General features: G+C 40.2%; 1 protein-coding gene across 3 annotated transcripts in view; it reads right to left on the bottom strand.

Moving 5' to 3' along the window:
• GLCE (glucuronic acid epimerase) overlaps nucleotides 1-16,951 on the bottom strand; it is a 90,292-nt gene that overhangs the window by 30,356 nt on the left and 42,985 nt on the right. Inside the window, exon 1 of one of the 3 annotated variants that reach the window (XM_062206219.1) lies at nucleotides 3,036-3,119. The exons of the other annotated variants lie outside the window; for them this stretch is intronic. The gene's annotated coding sequence lies outside the window, so the exon portion shown is untranslated. Of the gene's footprint in view, nucleotides 1-3,035; nucleotides 3,120-16,951 lie in introns of those variants that run through there. 3 annotated transcript variants of the gene reach the window in all.

Raw genomic sequence — 16,951 nt, 5'->3', positions numbered from 1 at the left:
GAATACTTTTATAAAGAAAATTTTGTCCTTAATCAACTTTCTTAGTTGCTGTGAAGTATACAGCTTGTATAGGAAAGGCAGAATTGATGGTTGAATCACTTACCACTTTTCAGAATAATGAACTGACTCCCCAATAACATCCAAAAATAAACAGTGGCCTTTTTTAAAAAGTAACATGAACTCATAGGTTTTTAACCCATTAGATGTGTTTCAATGTACTGCAGTTATTACTTTTTGGTGTTCTAATTATCCCATCATTAGCCAATGCAAATCTCTTCAGGATGGCTCCTAAATCCTTTATTTTATTTACTTATTTTTTTGGGGACAGGCAGAGTGGACAGTGATAGAGAGAGAGAGAGAGAAAGGTCTTCCTTTTTGCCGTTGGTTCACCCTCCAATGGCCGCTGCGGCTGGCGCATCGTGCTGATCCGAAGGCAGGAGCCAGGTGCTTCTCCTGGTCTCCCATGCGGGTGCAGGGCCCAAGGACTTGGGCCATCCTCCACTGCCTTCCCAGGCCACAGCAGAGAGCTGGCCTGGAAGAGGGGCAACCGGGATAGAATCCAGCACCCTGACCGGGACTAGAACCCGGTGTGCCGGCGCCACTAGGTGGAGGATTAGCCTGTTAAGCCACGGCGCTGGCCTCCTAAATCCGTTAGACATAATCCAAGCGGCTGTTGACAGCTTTCTTGTTATCTTGTATGATAAGCGATCCCAGGTTCCTCAAGTACCACTACTGCCAAAATCCTGAAACAGCCATCCTTCGGAGCTCTAATACCTCTTAAGGAGACCTCTACATTGTGTCTTGATAGAAATTTCCTGACAGCCTTGTATTTCAGGAAGATGAACACTTCCTTTCCTGTTCCCACTGCTGGCCTACTATTTTTAGATATATCTGTGGTCACTACAGTGGTGACTAGAGGCGGGGCTTGAAGGAGTCAAATGCCCATACCCACATTGCCATCTGTACCAGTGAGGAGTACGTGTTACAGCCAGAAACAGACATCAAATAAATTTAAATCAATAAACAAACATATATTCAGCCATTGTTATTTTTCCTTCAGATAAAAGAAACTCAGAAGTACCTAGTCTGGAGTGGGATGTGGCTACATACTCATCAGGAACCTAGGCACTTCCCAGCTTTCTACCTCGCCCTGTGACCCCAGAACATGACTGGAGCCTCAGTCATGTCCATGTCTGTGCAGTAGCCCAGAAAAAGAGTAAAGGCAGCAGGGCAAAGAACATATCTTTCATTAATTCTGCTTTAATGAGACCTTTCTGAAGCTTCACAGCACTTCTGACACTGCATTAGCCAAATCCTAGTCACACGGCCCCTGTAGTGGAAAGGAAGGCTGGGAGATGTCTTTTGTTCCAGGTAGCAATGTGCCAGGTAAAAAGCTAGGGCTCTATTAGTGAGAGAGAGAAGCGGATACCGTGAGGAGACCAGCAGTCTCTGTCGCAGCATCTCCCCAGAAAGCCCTTCTTACTGCACAAATTAATCACTCTTTCCACATGTGGGCTTCTACTTACATCTCACCCGCACAACTCCTTCAAGTCTGGCTTATGGTTAATTAGGAAGCTGTTGGTATTCTTCTCTAGATGGAGTTTCTCCAAGGTGCAGGGCATATTTCATTTCCATATTTCCCTCTTCCCATGTCTATCACAAGTGTATCCACTGAGATACTCCATGCACAGTAGAGTGGAATGGGCTTTATTCAGACACTGAAGGCACTGTCTAGTCACAGTGCCAGCAGTTATGTAAGTTTTCAGAGTAATTAGTGGATTGTGTTACTAGCCTTCCCACCATCCAGGGCACGTGCTGAAAGTCATCAGTAGGACTCCACATGCCAATCAACCCTGCCACCCTCAACTGTCCTCAGAACTCCATGAGACCTGTTTAGTTCTTCTTCTTCTTTTTTTTTAATCTCATTTGAATGAAAAAGGAAACTCTTCTTTTTCAGGGGTTGGGGCAGGGGAGAGAAAGTTACAGGAAAAGGAAATATTTAATAATTAGTTTACTATTTGCCAAGCGCTACACACACTTTCAGGCACTAAAATCAAAGCTTTTGGTATTATTACCAGCATACTTGTATAGCTGAGGAGTCTGAGTAGTTTTTAACTCTGCTGAAGAAAAATTATTAGCAAGCACACAGGATTTAAACCTAGATTTAACTGACTGCAAGCTTTAAGTTCTTTACACCGGACCATAATACATAATCTCTCCCCTAATGAGGTAGGAGCAAAAACAATTTCCTGTTGGTTTAGGGACACCCAATCTTTTATTATTTTTTTAAAGATTTATCTATTTTTTTTTTTTGAAAGGCAAAATTAGAGAGAGGGAGAGGCAGAGGGAGATAGAGACCTACCATCAACTGGTTCACTCCCCAAATGGCTACAACAGCCAGGACTGAGCCAGGTCCAAACCAGGGGCCAGGAGTTTCATCTGGGTCTCATGTGGGTGCAGCAGCCCAAGCACTTGGGCCATCTTCTGCTGCTTTCCCAGGTGCATTAACAGGGAGCTGGGTTGGAAGTGGAGCAGCCAGGACTCAAACCAGCACCCATATGGGATGTTAGCTCTACACGTGGTGGCTTAACCTACAGCACCAGCCCCCCCACCCCCAATCTTAAACTATTAGCATTATGCATCAGTTTCTGAAACTAAAATCTGTTTCTGAAAAGAGCTTTTAAATGTATTCAGCTTAATTTTCTCGAGCACTGAAGCAATAATATAAAGAACTAGGACAGGAATCTTTTTTAAAGAGCAAAGAGCTGCTTGGTATCCAGAAAAGCTGAACAATTGCAGTGTAGCTACAATGTTCTTTGAAGTATTGTATAGTACTTAACTAAAAAAGCTCTCTGTTGGCTTCTAAGCAATATGTCAAACTAAACATAGGCTATGTAAATAAATCAGCTCAGAAAGTAGTCCCAGGCTTCTCCAGCTGTGTATATTTCTCCACTCATTAGGAAAGCCAAGGAAAAGAAAACCTAATGTGTTTACTCTGCAAAGTTCATGCATAGGAGGGACTTTATAGTGCAAACCTGGTAAACGATGCTAAGAAGTCCACAGAACAGCTGTTAACAGTGAATTTCTATGGAATCGCTTTTACCAAGTTTGGTGCCATCCTGTAAAACAGGAATGCAAAAGGGGACAGTTAAGAAGCTTGCTTACAGTAATTTTTAAAATCCTAAGACACAGAGAAATCAGTGTTCAAACTAATTAAATATGAGCAATTATTGGGCCAGCTTTTGATACAGATATAAAAGAACGCAGTTTTGAGCTATTTCACAAAGCAATTCAGAGAAAGCATCCTATCAGAAAAAATTAGAGATCGGCATTATGGTAGTGAGTTAAACCACTGCCTGTGACGCCGGCATACCACACAGGAGTACTGGTTGGAGTTCTGGATGCTCCGCTTCCCATGGAGCTCCCTGCTTAATGAGCTTGGGAAAACAGAGGAAGATGGCCCCAGTATCTGGGCCCCTACCACCCACATGGGAGACCTGGATGGAGTTCCTGGGTCCTGGTTGTTGTGGCCATTTAGGGAATGAACCAGTAGATGGAAGATCTCTTTCTTCCTCTTCTTTCTCTCCTTTTCACACAAATAAAGCTTTTAAATTAATTCTTTTTTAAATGAGAGAGTATATACAAACAGGAATCAGATGAGAATAATCAGCCAGGTTGTTAAACTACACTGTGAATTCTATCAGTTATTTAACTCCGCACTTTTCTAGTATTTATGATAAAATTTAACATCTAATATACCAGCCTTCTGAATTGTATAATCTTTTGTGACTTAAAAAAAAGACAACAGACTAGCAGAGCAGGAGACAGGGAATCAGGAACCTTTATAAACAGGGGGAGAGAGGAAGAGGCTAGCAGTTTGGGTTCCTTATTAATGTGATCATATTTAATTCTCCTAACTATAAAGCGGATACATCTCCGTCTTCCAGAAAAGGACGATATGGGATCCACTGTTGACCAAATCACCTTTGCTTCTCTGCCGGTGACTTCACTTCCAGTTGCAGCTTCCTTTCAGTCAACTAGGGCTTGCGCTGTCTGCCTGCACAGGTGTCGCCAGGACTAGATGGAATAACACGTGAGGTAACGGGGGGGGGGGGGGGGGGGGCGGCATGTCAATGGTTTCATGGAAAACAGCACGAAAAGGTAAGTTCATTTTGGCGCAAAGCTTTTGAAGCACATGCATGGGTTTTTTTTTTTTTTTTAATATATATTTTTCATGAACTTTTAGAAAACTCATATACATGGAAAATTTGTTTTTTGTATGTGCCAAAAAAAGTATTTTAATTCCTTTTACTACAAACTTTTTTAAGATTTACTTGAAAGAGTTACACAGAGAGAAAGAGAGGCAGAGAGAGAGAAAAGTCTTCCATCTGTTGGTTCACTCTCCAGTTGGCCGCAATAGCTAGAACTGCGCCGATCCCAAGCCAAGAGCCAGGAGCTTCCTCGGGGTCTCCCACACAGGTGGGGCCCAAGGATTTGGGTCATCTTCTACTGCTTTCCCAGGCCACAGAAGAGAGCTTACCACAAACTTCTTAAAGTATTCTCATACATACCTAAACAATATGGTGTGGGTTCCATTTTTCTTTGAGGGAGCTTACTCGTTTGTTCAAAGTCACAATTTGTTCAAAGTCTAGTAAGAGAGACAGCTGAACACTGAAACCAGATTATAGGCCTAAACCCAGTTTTCTAATGTAGTCCAGGGTTTTGCCATTGTGCTACATTTTCACTGTACTCCATTTTGTATTACTTATCTTTCAACTACTGCAGCATGCTAATGTTTTTTCAAAAAGTATGTCCCAGATGTCATCTATTACTCTCCAAATTTGAACAGTCATCCTTAGCTGCTGAAGAGGGTTCAGAGCCTTCACTGAGGTGCCTCTTATACTGGGTTATCTAAAAGTAAAGAATCTATAAGCAAGTCACTCAGGAAAATGCCGTACTAACCAGATTAAATGAATAATTTAGTGCCTGCCACACAGTACATGCTTATGATGGGCAAAGAAAATTGTTTATGGATGAAGTTGTAGCCTTTCCCTAAGCCAATAAAAAAGAGTAACCTTCATCTCTGTATATCTGTTCATTTAATCAACAAATATTTACTAAGTATCTACAAAAGGTCTGTGAAGACATTCCTGAATAAGCAGTTTTGAAAAAATGAAGTAAAAGTTCTCCTGAAAAGAACACCTTTCTCTAAGCTTCTGTAATTTTTATTATCTCATAAAAGTTGATAAGAATACCAATCAAGCAACAAATACAATCTGCCTTTCCACAGGAGGATATGTTAGGAAGGAACATAAATTTTATCAGCAATAAATGTGAATTAAATAATATTTAAGCTAAGATTTCCCAGAAGCACAATTTTCTAAGCAAATAGGAAGGTTACCAAATTAAATTAACTCCAGCACTGTAGCAACTTTCACTTATCTCCTTCTTAAGACCTTACAACATGCTGTGCAGAGAGTAGAGGCATCTTCTGTTGGCTTTTAAATTTAAGGTGAATTCCATTTACCCAACAAGGTGGTTGAAGCAGAAATGAAATTTTATCCAAAAGAGTATTTCTCAATATATAGAAATATATGGCCTGTGCATTTTCTAAGGGTTAAAACTAAGTTTTCACTGATATTTATATAAAGTCTAGCACAGAATTACTTACAAAAATGAAATGTGAATTACAAATTTTTGGCAAAGACAAAATCATATCTTTAGGGTCTTTTCCCCAAATCAAATCCTTTTGTCCATTTATGCATTTATGTTTGCATCACAAATATTTCATGTATCTGGATGTATGTGTGCTTTCTTCCCATAGCACACTCTACCATACCCTCTACACAATGATTCATGCTTTCAAAATTAGCTCCTTAAAATAAGTATTTAAATTATTATTCATTCAATAACCTTTAGGTTTCAAATGCAGTAAAAAGTGACTAAAGAAACACGAAATTAAGATACACAATTCTTCCCTTCTCTAGTAAACCAACCACAAAGCAGCTACGGTCTCCAAATAATCCATAGGAACCTGGGTTATGAATCAAGCTTTTTAATCATGCCCTATGATGTATATTTGCAACAAGAGAGATCATTTTTCCTTAGTGCCAAAACTGCACCTCTAGGAAGCAGAATGAATTTACAAAGAAGCTAATCTACTTCACTGGAAGACGTGTTTCCCAGCCTTATTACTGTCTGTGTTGGGAGGCAGGGAGCAGGTACATTAGTGATGCCTACTCCTTGACTGGAAATTTAACTGTCAGTTTCTTCGTGTAAATTTACACAGCTTGAATACAGAAATGAATTAATTTATTAACTAAAAACAAACATAAAGCCAATGAAACTTTGATTTCTCATTTTTCTACCTTAGCAACAGGAAGTGACTAGGAAGGTCAAGCTTCAAGACTTCTGGAGATTACATGGAATCTCTGATGTGTTTTCCATAAGGGCTCTGCCTTCAGACCGACCCAGCCCTGGCTGTAGGGGCCACTTGGGGAGTGGCCCAGTGGGTGGAAGATCCCCCCCCCCACACTGGCCCCCAGTCATTGTGTATTTCAAGTAGTTGGCAGGTACCAATGCCATCTTCCTAGTTAAAGTGATCAGTTTAAGTTCACAACTGATCGTAAAGATAGGATTAAGTGTCAAAGAGATCACATAAATAAGACCAGTGTCTGCTAATAACAATTGATAGAATTAAAAAGGAGAGGACGATCCAACATAGGGAACAGGATACACAGCAGATTCATAGAATGGCAAATGCCCTAAACAGCACTCTGGCCTCAGAATCAGCCCTTAATAAGGCACTCCGATCTGGTTAAAGACCCATGAGCGTTTCTCAGGCATGGAAAGCCGAGACACTGTGGCAAAAAATGACCTAAATGAAAGATCTCTGTGAGTGAGATCCCAGTAGAAAGAAGGGACCATCAAAGAAGGAGGTACCTTTCTCTGAAGGGAGGAGAGAACTTCTACTTTGATCATGGCCTTGTCTAAATAAGGTCAGAGTTTGTGAACTCAAGAGGCTTCCATAGCCTGGGCAGCTCATGACAAGAGCCTCGGGTGATGTCATAAATAAGAGTGTCAATTGTTAAATCAACAACAGGAGTCACTGTGCACCTGCTCCCCATGTAGGACCTCTGTCCTTACTGTGCTGTACTATGTGAATTAACAGTAAAACTAGACTTCAAACAGTTGTGTGTCTGTGTGGATGCAAACTGTTGAAATCTTTACTTAGTATAGAGTCGATCTTCTGTATATAAAGATAATTAAAAATGAATCTTAATGAAGAATGGGATGGGAGAAGGAGTAGGAGGTGGGATGGTTTGCGGGTGGAAGGGCGGATATGGGGGGAAGAACTGCTATAATCCAAAAGTTGTACTTTTGAAATTTATATTTATTAAATAAAATTTTTCTTAATAAAAAATGTGCATCAAAAGACAGGATCAACATAGTAAAACAGCAATCTACAGAAGTGAAAGAGATTTTGCAAATATTTGACAAGGCATTAATATTCAGAATATACATAGAGAACTCTTAAAACTCAACAACAGAAAAACAATCTAGTTAAAAAATGGACAGAGCACTTGAATAGACATTTCTCTAAAGAAGATAAACAAATGGCCAAGAAGCATAAGATTCTCAATCTCAACAATCATTAGGGAAATGCAAATCAAAACTACAATGAGATATTTCCAATCCAGCTCTCTGCTATGGCTGGGGAAAGCAGTAGAGGATGGCCCAAGTCCTTGGGCCCCTGCACCTTCGTAGGAGACTCAGAGGAGGCTTCTGGCTCCTGGCTTCGGATGGGCACAGCTCTGGCTGTTGTGGCCATCTTAGGAATGAATCAGCGGATGGAAGACCTTTCTCTTGCTCTCTCTCTCTTTCCTTCTCTCTCTCTGCCTCTCTTTAATTCTGCCCCTCAAATAAATCTTTTTGTTAAAAGATTATTTGAAAGTCAGAGTTACACAAGATTATTTGAAAGTCAGAGTTACACAGAGAGGCAGAGAGAGAGAGAAGAGAGAAGAGAGAAGAGAGAGAGAGAGGCCTTCTATCCACTGGTTCAGTCCCCAATTGGCTGCAACAGCTAGAGCTGCGCTGATCTGAAGCCAGAAGCCAGGAGCTTCTTCCAGGTCTTTCACACAGATATAGGGGCCCAAGGACTTGGGCCATCTTCTACTGCCCTCCCAGGCCATAGAAGAGAGCTGGACAGGAAGTGGAGCAGCCAGAACTCAAACTGGCACCCATATGGGATGCCGGCACTGCAGGCGGCAGCTTTTACCCGCTACACCACAGCGCCGGCCCCCATATATAAATCTTTAAAAAAAACCAAATGATATGGAGGCCCCTCAAAAAAATAAAAATAGGGAGTGGCATTGTGGCACAGTGGGTTATGCCACCAACTTTGACACCAGCATCCCATACTGGAGGGCTGCTTAGAGTCACAGGTACTCAGCTTCCAATCCAGCTTCCTGCTAATGTGCCTGGGAAAGCACTGGAAGATGGCCCAGGTGTTTTAGGCCCTGACACCCACAGGGGAGGCCATGTGGAGTTCCTACCTTTGGTCTGGCCCAGGTCAGCCTGCCGTAGATATCTGGGGAGTGAACTGGTAGATGGAAGATATTTTTCTTCCTCTTTCTTTCAAATAAGAAAAAAATTTTTTTAAATAAAAACTAAATTATTACATGATCTAACAATTCTGCTTTTTGATATATACCCCAAGGAACTGAAAACAGAATCCTGAAGACATATTTTCAGATCTATGTTCATAGCAGCATGATTTATGGTAGCTAAAACACCAAGTGTCACTCAACAGATGAGTGCATAAGCAAAATGTGACATACACATGCAATGGAATATTATTAAGCTTTTAAAAGAAAGTCTGACAAATGCTACAAGGTGGTTGAACCTTGAGGGCATTATAATAAGAGAAATAAAAAGTTGTAAAAAGACAAATACTATATGATTTCACTTAAACAAATTCCATAAAGAAGTCAAAAAGCATAGAGACAGACTGAAGAATGGTGATTGGCAGGGGGAGTTCTGGGGCAGTTACTGTTTAATGTGTACAGAGTTTCAAAATTCTTCCAGGTCTCCACGTGGGGAAGCTCCTGGCTCCTGACTTTGCATCAGCACAGCTCCCGCCATTTGCGGCCAACTGGGGAGTAAACCAGCGGATGGAAAATCTCTCTCTCTCTCTCTCTCTCTCAATCTCCTCTCTCCTCTCTCTGTGTAACTCTGACTTTCAAATAAATAAATAAATCTTAAAAAAAATAAAAATGGAATGAAAATGTGGATTTGGTATAAAAATTTTTTGAAATCTACCCATGGTGTTTTCACAATGTATGTTTTCCATTAATTTTGAAGATCTCACAGACACAGACATAGACAGACAGACAGACACACACACACACACAAAATACTAGGACTTGGGAATATAATTGCCCAAAATTTTGGTTCTAACATCACTAGAACTTTTTTTTTTAAAGGTTTCTATTTATTTATTTGAAAATTACAGACAGAGAGAGGGAGAGACAGACAGAAAGGTCTTTCATCTGCTGGTTCACTCCCCAAATGGCTGCAACGGTTGGAGCTGAATCGACCTGACCTCAGGAGCTTCTTCCAGGTCTCCCACGTGGGTTCAGGGGCCTATGTACTTGGGCCATCTCCTACTGCTTTCCTAGGCCATAGCAGAGAGCTGGATTGGAAGTGGAGCAGCCGGGACTAGAACCTGTGCCCATACAGGAAGCTGGTACTGTAGGCAGTGGCTTTAGCCCACTATGCCACAGTGTTGGCTCCACTAGAACTCTTCTGATTATTAAAGCTATGCTTACATTGGAACTTACTACGTCTGTAGATCTACCCGTAACATCAAAATACAGAGACACACATCCCTCCTAGTACTGTAATATTTGAGTACTTTATTCTGGAATGTTACAAAAGAAATACTGAATTAATGGACTTTTTTTCCTTAGTAAATGTCAACTGACATTTGTTACAGTTATATAGTTTGACTGCCTGTATGCACTGCAACAATTTTCCATATAATTTCATCATACTGGAAATATTTTATTTATTGACTTGAGAATGTTAACATGCTGGGAATAAATATACTAAATAACTAATGACTGGTCTATAGATAAATTGATGTTAAGTATACACTAAGGCCACTAATACAACAAGAATGTTAGGAAAAACTCTTACCATTGATAATTCTACATAAAGTCATTAATCTTGACAATATAACATTACTAAAGGGTAAAATATCATTAAGATAAAGACATTTTAATCATTGTGCAAATGGAATTCATTGATCTGCCACAAAATGAGTTTATTGACAAAACACTTTTCAGTATTATTTACTTTTATACAAGTTTGTGTTGCAAATATTTTACTAAGCATCACTTAAGAGTTTAATAGACTATCAAAAGGATACTGAACATGTGTTCAATTTTGGGAATGAATATTTTTCCCAAAAGCAATGCAGATATGTATATTATGTTTCTGGCTCATATATGACTTGCTTTCAAGATAATATTAATTATCACTAATGTCATTAACGATCTGTTTCTGTGTCAGATGGAGATTTAGACTTATGATTAACATTAACGAGTACCATGCTGGGGGTTCTAGCATATTGACACATATAAACTATGTTTCCCAAAAGTGAATTTTCTTAAGGTTAAGCAAAACACTACATAAAGCAGAGACAGTCTTTTCTAAATACTGTTTTTCTTCCTAGAGGCTTATAAGTTTGAAGAGATTTTCTATTACATTTTATTATTTTTCTAATCTTAGCAATATAAAATAAGTAAGAGTTATCTTTAAGGTCAGAAGACAAAGTTTCAAAATCTGATTCTACCACTATTACTACTGTGTCTTTCTAAAATGTAGACAATCATAGCTACCTTGTAGGCTAATTAGTGAGGATGAGGACTAAATAATATAAAAAACAAAGTGCCTGAGTCAGAGTTGACAAAAGAACTGCTGCTCAAAAGAAATTAAACGCCACACTTTTTCCTCAACTCAGCATTTTCAGAAATGACTGCAACACTGGAAGGCAAAATGGGCACTGTTAACTGTCACATGTGCACAACTGTCTGCAGCTGCTGCTTCACTAGTCTCAGCCTTGAAAGCATATTGACCTGAAACCACAAAGTTCATCTTTGTAGTCTCCTATAAACTAGGAAGTAGGCTGAAATCAACACCTTAAGAAACAAAAATCCACATGGTTTCCTTTTTCCCCTTCTGCTTTTCAAGAAAAGAGAGGAGAGAAATAAAATATGCATAAATGTATATGTACATGTGGTATTTCCCCCCCTTTTCGCAAGTCTGGGAAACACTTTATCTTACATATGTCATTTATAAACAGGACCTGAGAAGGTAGGACAACAGGTTACGTGCAGTGACTAGAGTGGGCATTCTAAATTAAAACTTTCTGGTTCAAAGACTGGCACCATCATCATAACAGCAACAGAGGGTGTAGCCACTAGAAATATCATCAGTGAAACCACACTACCAAACAGAACATCTGCAGAGACATGCTTATTTTAGAGCTTACAAGAGGGGCCGGTGCTGAGGAGTAGAAGGTTAAGCATTTACCTTGGGCGCCGGTTTGAGTCCTGGCTGCTCCACTTCCAATCTATCTTGTGCTGATGGCCTGGGAAAGCATAAGATGGCCCAAATTCTTGGGCCCCTGCACCTCGTGGGAGATCTGGAAGACACTCTCGGCTCCTGGCTTCGGATCAGCCCAGCTCCGGCTGTTACGGCCATTTGGGAAGTGAACCAGCAGATGGAAGCCCTCTCTGTCTTTCCCTGTCTGTAACTCTGCCTCTCAAGTAAATAAATCTTAAAAAAAAAAAAAAAAAAAAGCAAAGAAAGTCATGTTTCCCATATTTTATGACTTTACTAATATCATTTTCAGAATTTATGAATATGTAAATAAAATACTGCTTAGGTTGACTTTCTCCTATTGAAATAGAGAATAACTCAATTAACCAGAAGTATCAAAGAATCAATCATAATAACCCCAAACAGGAATACTATCCTTTAATTTATATATTTGTTTCCCATTTAAGAATATTATTTTATGTAATATATTAGGTTCTCAGTGTATTAGATTAAATATATTATTTCTTTTAAAAAATTTATGAATTTATTAGAAAGGCAGAGTTCTGGGGGAGGGGGAGAAGGAGGGAAGGAAGTAGGGAGAGAGAAAAAAAAAAAGAGAGAAAGGAGTGAGCGAGCTACCTTCTATCCATTGGCTCACTCCCCAAACAGCCTCAACTGGGCTGATCAGAAGCTAGGAGCTTCATCTGGGTCTCCCATGTGGGTTCAGGGGCCCAAAGACTTGGGCCATCCTCTGCTGCTTTCCCAGGCACATTAAGCAAGGAGCTGGATTGGAAGTGAAGCAGCTAGAACTCGAACCAGCACACATAAGGAATGCCAGCATATAGGTGGCAGCTTTACTCTCTATTCCAACACCAGACTCAAACATATTAAGTTCTAATATATTCTGTGCACAGCAAGCAAAGAGAAAGGTCTACTTAAATATGGCATCTGTGTACCTGTTTTAATAAATATACTCATACATCTTTATAAAAAATACTAAATATGAACTCAAATAGGGCCAAAAACCACTATAATTTGCTATGTCTTCATTTCATTCTTATAAAAACTAAATGTAAATTCACAATTTAGTCATTGAATTATAAGTTATTCCACACATTTTTCTTAAATTCAGTGCAATGAAGTAATATATTAAAGTCTTAAGTTGCTATTTTGAATGTCTATATAAGGTGGACTGTTTAAAAATTCATTTTTTAAAAATTTATTTCATTTACTTGAAATAAATTACAGATAAATAAATAAATAAATAAGTTACAGACAAAGGGAGAGACAGAGATCTTCCATCCACTGGCTCACTCCCCAAGTGGCCACAACAGCTAGGGCTGGGCAAGACCAAATCCATCAGCCAGAAGCTTCTTGTGGGTCTTCCATGTGGGTTTATCCCTCTGCTTTTCCAGGCACATTAGCAGGGAGCTGAATTGGAAGAGGAGCAGCTGGGACTCAACCCGGCACCCATATGGGATGCTGGCACTGCAGGTGGTGGCTTAGCCCACTGTATCACAATGCTGGCCCCCAAAACATTCATTTTTTATCTCTTTCATCCAGTATTGACTTTTTTTTTTTTTAACAAGAACACGCCAAAGGTTGCATTTACTGACAAATACTGCAAGAAAGTATTAGCTTTGTTTGCTCATTTGATAGCCAAAGGGGCAAAGATCTCACCTGGCCCTCAAATTTATTTTTCTAAAGTTGACTTTGGTATCTGTCAACTCTAAGCCAATCTTCCCCACAGCAGAACTGATTACAGAAGACAGGGTATTACAAGTTACTTACTATCTACCTTGTGTTCCATATCTTGTAAGAAAAAGTCTTACTACAAGAAACAGTCTTTTAATAGATATCCATGAAGCAATATAGCTTTAGAAAGGATATTCTCATTTAAATACTCTGCAATATAAAACTTATTTCTTGTGATAAGCACAAATAATCAAAACTCATATATGGAAATGTGTATTTCATAAAACACAACCAAACAGCCATCAATGATGGCAACTGATTCAATCAAGATGTTGAAACGATTCTATCCATCTGGTTTATCATAATAGCAGAAAATAAAAAGGGATCCATTTCTTTTTCACAAACGTGTACGCATGACTTATGCAATGGTATCCAACATCATTAATTACCAGGGAAATGCAAAATAAAACCATAAGATACCACTACACATACATACAATCAGCTAAAAGGCAAAAGCAAACTAATACTACCAAGTGCTGACAGAGGTGTAGAACAACAGGAACTCTCATGTGCACAGTGGTAGGAACACAGACTTGTGTATCTACTTGGAAAAACATTTGGTAGCTTCTTAGAAAGTTAAATACAAACTTATGATAAGGTCCATAATTCCATTTCTAGGTATTTACCTGTAAAATGAAAACGACTGTACATAAATAAACCACACTTACCCTTTATGTCAAGGTTTGGGAAGCTTTAGTCATGATTGACCAAAACTGGCAAAACTGGCAACAACCCAGATGTCCCTCAACAGGTAAGAGAATAAACAAATTGTGGTTCATACAAGAGAATACTATCCATCAATGGAAAAGTACAAATTAACAATTCGTATTAAAGAATCCAGACCTAGGAATGGAAAATACAAATTAACGATTTGTATTAAAGAATCCAGACCTGGCCGGCGCCGTGGCTTAACAGGCTAATCCTCCACCTTGCGGCGCCGGCACACCGGGTTCTAGTCCCGGTCGGGGTGCTGGATTCTATCCCGGTTGCCCCTCTTCCAGGTCAGCTCTCTGCTATGGCCCGGGAAGGCAGTGGAGGATGGCCCAAGTCCTTGGGCCCTGCACCTGCATGGGAGACCAGGAGAAGTACCTGGCTCCTGGCTTCGGATCAGCGAGATGTGCCGGCCGCAGCGGCCATTGGAGGGTGAACCAACGGCAAAAAGGAAGACTTTCCTCTCTGTCTCTCTCTCTTTCTCACTATCCACTCTGCCTGTCAAAAAAAAAAAAAAAAAAAAGAATCCAGACCTAAGACACTGCAAACTGTATGAGTCTACTTATAGGAGGCTTCGGAAAAGACTAAAGAGAAGTGGTTGCCAGGGCCTGGGGTTAGCGATTGGGTCTGACTATACAGTGGCTCCCAAGGGGAACTGGGGTGTCATGGAACTGTTGTAGGTGGACATGTTGAGATACATGACTACACTGTTTCAAAACCCGCAGAAATGTACAACACAAAGGGTAAAGCCGGATATACAAACCATGGACATCAGGAACCCCACAATGGACTGTGAACTGTGGTAAGTGACTATGTGTGGAACAGACGATAAACAAAACACAATGAAAGGGATATGGAAGAAAGCACCCAACTTAACTAACTTCTGGAAACAGTATTTTGGCTGGAAACTGTGAGAATAAAAAGAAGTGTATTCTACTTGATAAATGTTTCTCACAAGTGCATGTGTTAAAAATTTTGAAACTTCTGTACATGTGTAATAATAAACACATTGCAACTAATGAGTCAGGTTTCTCACTATAAGAGAAAACACTTATGAAAAGGCAAAAGGGGAATGATAAAGTCCTGTGGTGCTAGACTGGAGTTGGAGGTATCAGTGTGAACTAATTTTTTAAATGTATAGCAGCCACAGAAATAAATATAGATGTATGTGTGTGTGTGTGTGTATACATACATATATATGGGTTAGCATATGAGGGATCTTCAAAAAGTTCATGGGAAATATGTATTATAAATAAGCTACACATAGATTTCAAAACATTTCTTCATGCTAATTTGTTGAAAACACATCTAAAGAGGATCTGAGGCACTGAGAAAGGTGAGACATGGATTTGAAGACAGCCCCTATCGAAGCAGCATGAATTCTGCTAAAACTGAAGCAACAACAAACATCAACTTTATGGTGAAGTTTATGTGGAAAGACAGTGAAATCGCTGATGCTTAATGAAAAGTTCATGGGGTCAGTGTTCCAAAGAAATTCACAGTTTATCATGGGTAGCTTGTTGAAGAAGGGATGAGATAATGTGGAAGATAAGTCGGCAGCAGACCAAACCCATCAATTTGTAAGGAAAAAATTAATCTCCATGATGTTCTGATGGAAGAGAACCAATCACTAACCGCAGAAACAACTGTCAACATTGAAGACATCACCACTGGCTCATCTTACGCAATTCTGCTTGAAAAATTAGTTATGCCAATTTTCTGCCTCACCACTGCCCCGACTGCTGTCCCCAGATTCACTGCAGACAGGAGCATAACTGTCAATGGAAATTTTAAACAAGTGGCTTAGCAAGATCCAGAAGCATTTCTTCCAAGATCTGTAACAGGAGACGAGACATAACTTCCCCAATATGATCCTGAAGAAAAGTACAGTCAAAGCAATGGCTACCAAGACAGGGAAGTGGAGCAGTCAAACAAAGCAGGCTGGTAAAGAGCAAAGGTCCCAGCAACTGTGTTTCTGGATGTTGACAGCATTTTGCTTATTGTAAATTTCTGAGGAACAAAGCATGATATGAAAGTCACCCAGGCTTAGGCAGATAAAGGTCTGGGAAAGCTTCACACGAGTCCTCTCTGGGCCCATTCCTCTCACCATGTAAGGGCAACCTGTGAGAGTTTTCATGGGAAATGCTTAGGCCCACCCGACAGTTCTGGACTGGTACCTTCTGACTTCTTTTTGTCTTCTCATCTTTGGAGGACCCACGTTTTTCTTCAGTTAATAATGTAAGAAAGGCTGTACTGACATGTTTGAATCCCCAGGACTCTCAGTTCTTTAGGAACAAACCAAGTGGCAAGTATCACCATTTACAAATCTATCTGGAACCTGAGGGACCTTATGTTTAGAAGTTTACACTTTTTACTTTCATCTTCTACTTAATTTTCCATGACCTTTTTTTAAAAAAAATATTTATTTATTATTTGAGAGGTAGAGTTAGAGAGAGAGAGAGAGGGAGAGAGAGAGACAGAGAAAGATCTTCCATCTACTAGTTCACTCCCCAAATGGCTGCAACAGCCGGAGCTGGGCTGGTCCAAAGCCAGGAGCTTCATCCAGGTCTCCCACATGGGTGCAGGAGCCTAAGCACCTGGGTCATCCTCCACTGCCTTCCTAGGCCATAGTGGTGAGCTGGATCAGATGTGGAGCAGCCAGGACATGGGCCGGCGCCCATATGGGCTGCCGGCACCCACACAGGATGCTGGTACCACAGGTGGAGGCTTAGCCTGGTAGGCCATGGTGCCCTTTCCATGACCTTTTAAAAATCTCTTTGTACATACAAACAGTTCCTTGTTCTGACCACTTAAAGGCCTCAAAGCGGTAACACCTCAGTGGTAACAGAGCATATCTGGCACCCAGATATTGGTCTGT

Source organism: Lepus europaeus, chromosome 11 (genome assembly GCF_033115175.1).
Source record: "Lepus europaeus isolate LE1 chromosome 11, mLepTim1.pri, whole genome shotgun sequence".
In the NCBI taxonomy this organism is placed as follows: domain Eukaryota; kingdom Metazoa; phylum Chordata; class Mammalia; order Lagomorpha; family Leporidae; genus Lepus; species Lepus europaeus.
This window is presented reverse-complemented; position numbering and strand designations above follow the sequence as displayed.